Source organism: Telopea speciosissima, chromosome 4, assembly GCF_018873765.1.
Source record: "Telopea speciosissima isolate NSW1024214 ecotype Mountain lineage chromosome 4, Tspe_v1, whole genome shotgun sequence".
In the NCBI taxonomy this organism is placed as follows: Eukaryota; Viridiplantae; Streptophyta; class Magnoliopsida; order Proteales; family Proteaceae; genus Telopea; species Telopea speciosissima.
The window spans coordinates 41,081,562-41,087,101 of NC_057919.1; the positions used below are offsets into that span (position 1 = coordinate 41,081,562).

General features: G+C 53.6%; 1 non-coding gene across 1 annotated transcript in view; it reads left to right on the forward strand.

Moving 5' to 3' along the window:
• Positions 1 to 3,323, forward strand: part of LOC122660628 — a 3,378-nt gene extending 55 nt beyond the window's left edge. Inside the window, exon 1 of the ribosomal RNA XR_006332738.1 lies at positions 1 to 3,323. This exon is cut by the window's left edge and continues 55 nt beyond it. This is a non-coding gene — a ribosomal RNA (28S ribosomal RNA).
• Positions 3,324 to 5,540: the final 2,217 nt, after the last annotated feature.

Here is a 5,540-nt window from a genome sequence, read left to right on the forward strand (position 1 = left end):
GAGAAGAAACTTACGAGGATTCCCCTAGTAACGGCGAGCGAACCGGGAAGAGCCCAGCTTGAGAATCGGACGGCCTCATCGTCTAAATTGTAGTCTGTAGAAGCATCCTCAGCGGCAGACCGGGCCCAAGTCCCTTGGAAGGGGGCTCCAGAGAGGGTAAGAGCCCCATCGTGCCTGGGCCCTGTCGCACCACTAGGCATTGTCGATGAGTCAGGTTGTTTGGGAATGCAGCCTCAATCGAGCAGTAAATTCTATCCAAGGCTAAATATGGGCAAGAGATTGATAGCGAACAAGTACCATGAGGGAAAGATGAAAAGGACTTTGAAATGAGAGTCAAAGAGTGCTTGAAATTTTTTAGAGGGAAGCGGATGGGGACTGACGATGCACCTCGGTCGGATGTAGAATGGTGTACACCTGGTTCGCCGCTCGACTCGAGGCGTGGACCGATGTGGATTGTGGCAGCGCCCCAAGTCTGGGTTGTCAACCTATACCCGAGGAGACGTCCTCGCCACGATCATGGTAGGCAATGTGCGCCTTCATGGCATGCCACTAGGTAACTGCATGCTCCGGGCATCGGCCTATTAGGCTCCCCATTTGATCCGCCTTGAAACACAGACCAAGGAGTCTGACATGTGTGCGAGTCAACGGGCGAGTAAACCCATATGGCGCAAGGAAGCTGACTGGTGGGATCTCCCTGTGGGTTGCACCACTGACTGACCTTGATCTTCTGAGAAGGGTTCGAGTGAGAGCATACTTGTCGGGACCTTAAAGATGGTGAGCTATGCTTGAGCAGGGCGAAGCCAGAGGAAACTCTAGTGGGGGCCCACAGCGGTACTGACGTGCTAATCTTTTGTCTGACTTGGATATAGGGGCGAAAGACTAATCGAATCATCTAGTAGCTGGTTCCCTCCGAAGTTTCCCTCAGGATAGCTGGAGCCCGCAGGCGAGTTCTATCAGGTAAAGCCAATGATTAGAGGCATCTGGGGCGCAACGCCGTCGACCTATTCTCAAACTTTAAATAGGTAGGACAGTGCGACTACTTCGTTGAGTTGTGCCACAAAATCAAGAGCTCGAAGCGGGCCATTTTTGTATAGCAGAACTGGCGATGTGGGATGAAATGGAAGCCGGGTTACGGTGTCGGATTGCATGCTAACCAAGAACCCATAAAGGGTGTTGGTCGATTAAGACAACAGGACGATGGTCATGGAAGTTGAAATCCGCTAAGGAGTGTGTAACAACTCACCTGCCAAATCAACTAGCCCCGAAAGTGGATGGCGCTGAAGCACGCAACCTATACCCGACCATCGGGGCAACTGCCAGGCCCCGATGAGTAGGAGGGCGTGGCGGTTGCTGTAAAGTGGCCGTCGGTGTAAATCTTGGTGTTAGTAGCAAATATTCAAATGAGAACTTTGAAGGCCGAAGAGGGGAAAGGTTCCATGTGAATGACACTTGCACATGGGTTAGTCAATCCCAAAGGATGGGGGAAGCCCGTCAGAGAGCATGTATGTACGCGTGCTCTGGAAGGTAATCGGGTTAAAATTCCTGAACTGGGACGTGGCGGCTGACGGCAACATTAGGAAGTCCGTAGACATCGATAGGGGCCTCGAGAAGAGCTATCTTTTCTCTTTAATAGCCTACCCACCCTAGAAATGGCTCAATCGGAGGTAAGGTCCAGCGGCTGGAAGAGCATCGCACGTCGCGTGGTGTCCGATGCGCCCCGGGCGGCCCTTGAAAATTTGGAGGACCGAGTGCCGACCACGCCCGATCGTACTCATAACCGCATCAGGTCTCCAAGGAGAACAGCCTCTGGTCGATGGAACAATGTAGGTAAGGTAAGTCGACAAAATGGATCCGTAAACTCGGGAAAAGGATTGGCTCTGAGGGCTGGGCACGAGGGTCCCAGTCCTGAACCCATCGGCCATCGGCAGACTGCTCGTGCTGGTTTCACAGTGAGAAAAGGTCACTGCATGCCGACCGGGGGACGGATTGGGAAGGGCCCCCTCTAGAGCCTTCCCCGGGCGTCGAACAGTCAACTCAGAACTGGTACGGACAAGGGGAATCCTACTATTTAATTAAAACAAAGCATTGTGATGGTCCCTGCGGATGCTCACGCAATGTGATTTCTGCCCAGTGCTCTGAATGTCAAAGTAAAGAAATTCAACCAAGCACGGGTAAACTACGGGAGTAACTATGACTCTCTTAAGGTAGCCAAATGCCTCATCATCTAATTAGTGACACGCATGAATGGATTAACGAGATTCCCACAGTCCCTGTCAACTGTCCAGTGAAACCATAGCTAAGGGAACGGGCTTTACAGAATTAGTGGGGAAAGAAGACCCTGTTGAGCTTGACTCTAGTCAGACTTTGTGAAATGACTTGAGAGGTGTAGGATAAGTGGGAGCCATCGAGAAAAAGTGAAATACCACTATTTTTAATGTTATTTTTCTTACTCTGTGAGTCGGAGGCGGGGCTACACCCCTCCTTTTGGACCTAAGGCCTACTTCGGCAGGCCAATTCAGGCAGAGGACATTGTCAGGTGGGGAGTTTGGCTGGGGCGGCACATCTATTAAAAGATGACGTAGGTGTCCTAAGATGAGCTCAACGAGAATCGAAATCTCGTGTGGAACAAAAGGGTAAAAGCTATTTCGATTCGGATTTCCAATACGCATACAAACCATGAAAGTGTGGCCTATCGATCCTTTAGACCTTCGAAATTTAAAGCTAGAGGTGTCAGAAAATTTACCATAGGGATAACTGGCTTGTGGCAGCTAAGCATTCATAGCGACGTTGCTTTTTGATCCTTCGATGTCGACTCTTCCTATCATTGCAAAGCAGAATTCGCTAAGTGTTGGATTGTTCACCCACCAATTGAACGTGAGCTGGGTGTAGACCATCGTGAGATAGGTTAGTTTTACCCTACTGATGACAGTGTCATGATAGTAATTCAACCTAGTACAAGAGGAACCGTTAATTCACACAAATGGTCATCGTACTTAGTTAAAAAGCCAGTGGCGCGAAGCTACCATGTGTCGGATTATGACTGAACGCCTCTAAGTCAGAATCCAGGCTAAAGAAGCAATGCATGCGCCCGTTGCCCATTTGTCGAGCCGTAGTAGGGGCCTCCCGGCTCCCAGAGGCACGTGTCGTTGGCTAAGCCCCCACGATGGACGTGTTGCTTGGGGCCGCCTTGAAGCATAATTCCTGTCGGGCGATGGGTAGAATCCTTTACAGACGACTTAAATACGTGAGGGGGTATTGTAAGTGGCAGAGTGGCCTTGCTGCCACAATCCACTGAGATTTAGCCCCATATCGCATCGATTCGTCCCTTCCCCTTCCCCTTCCCAACCTTTTTACAACTCTATCTCGTACCTACCTAAGGCTGTGCTACTGCACTAGCCATGCACACACACAAATGATGTGATACTATGTGCCCCCAAGCGCCTACCACCCAGTTGCAGCCAAGATAAAAAAATCGCATGTTACAGTGCATTATTGTGTGTTGATGTGCCCAGGTGGAGTCCCCAAGTTGTACCTACGTCCCATAGTATGGTGCCTATGTGCCCAGGTTCTGATTAAGGTGTGGCGCCAGAGTTGTAGACCAAGCGCGTGTGCCCCCAAGTGTGGTGCAAAAATTAAATGCCCAAGCTATGGTGCCCTACTACTGTGTTTCGATCTGTGGCCATGTGTGCTGCACGATGCTGCCCAGCAAGGCAAGCACGTCGCGCAGAAGGCTGCTCAGCATGGCTGACATGTTGCACTACCTCGCACAAGCCCGCCCATCATGGATGCACTGCCTCGCACAATGTAGGATTAAATGCTTGCCAATCCCCCAAAAGATACTTTGTGAGGGAAGGTGCAATTTTAATTCCTTATTGTACACCAGCCAGTGTGCATCGCTCCCTCGCCCGAGCCGGGATCTGGGCAGGGCATTTTGGGTCACTCCCACCAATCCCCCCCTAAATGCACGCCCAACAACAGAGCACCCATGGCACCGGGGAGACTCAAACTTGAGACCACCTGCTCTGATACCAATTGTAGGATTAAGCGCTTGCCAATCCCCCAAAAGATGCCTTGTGAGGGAAAGTCCAACTTTAATTCCTTATTGCACACCAGCCAATGCGCATCGCTCCCTCTCCCGAGCCGGGATCTGGGCAGGGCATTTTGGGTCACTCCCAACACACAAGGCCGCTCACCATGGCTGCACTACCTCGCATAAGGCAGCCCAGCATGGCTGCATTACCTCGCACAAGGCTACCCAGCATGGCTGCGGTATTGCCTCGTACATCGTTGCCCAGCATGGCTGAGTGCCACGCACATCGTTTCCCAGCATGGAAGGCACGCCGTGCATAAGGCTGCCCAGCATGGAAGGCACGCCGCGCATAAGGCTGCCCAGCAAGGTTGTCTACCTCACACATCGTTGCCCAGCATGGCTGACTCCCTCGCACATTGTTGCCCAGCATGGCTGATTGCTTCGCACAAGGCTGCCCAACATGGCTGACTACTAGGCAAAGACCATTGCCCAGTATGGCTGCCTCGCACAAGGCTGCCTAGCATGGCTGCAATGCCACGCACATCGTTGCCTAGCATGGCCGTCTGCCTTGCACTAGGCTGCCCAGCATGGCTGCACTGCCTCGTGCAAGGCTACCTAGCACAGCTGGCACTGCCTCGAGCAAGGCTGCCCAGCACGGCTGGCACTACCTCGCATAAGGCTGCCCAGCATTGTAGGCACGCCACGCACAAGGCTGCCCAGCATGGCTGGCATGCCGCGCACAAGGCCGCCCAACATGGCTTACTGCCTCGCATAAGGCTGCCCAACCTGGCTGACTGCCTCGCATAAGGTTGCCCAGCACTTCAAGCACGCCACGCACAAGGCTACCCAGCATGGCAGGCACGCCACGCACAAGGCTACCCAGCATGGCTGACTGCCTCACACATCATTGCCCAGCATGGCTGATTGCCTCGCACAAGGCTGCCCAGCATGGCTGCATTGCCTCGCACATTGTTACCTAGCATGGCTGACAGTCTCACACATCGTTGCCCAGCATGGCTGACTGCCTCGCACAAGGCTGCCCAGCATGGTTGACTACCTCGCACAAGGTTGCCCAGCATGACTGCACTGCCTCTCGCAAGGCTGCCCAGTATGGGTGGCACATTCGTACAAGGTTGCCCAACATGGCTGGCATTGCCTCACACAAGGCCACCCAACATGGCAGGCACTGCCGTGGACAAGGCTGCCCAGCATGGCAGGGATGCCACGCACAAGGCTGCTCAGCATGGCGGGCACGTCGAGCACAAGGCTGCCCAGCATGGTAGGCATGCCACGAACAAGGCTGCCCAGCTTGGCAGGCACGCGGCGCACAAGGCTTTCCAAGCATGGCATCGGCACACAAAGCTGCCTCAAGATGCCTGGCACCGCCGCAAAGCTGCCCAAAGATGCCTGGCATTGCCTCGCAAAAGGCTGCCCAGCATGGCTTGCACTAGCGCACAGGCATGGGTACCCAGCCGCGCGTGCGCAAGGTTGCTGGCTGGCACAGGCTGGC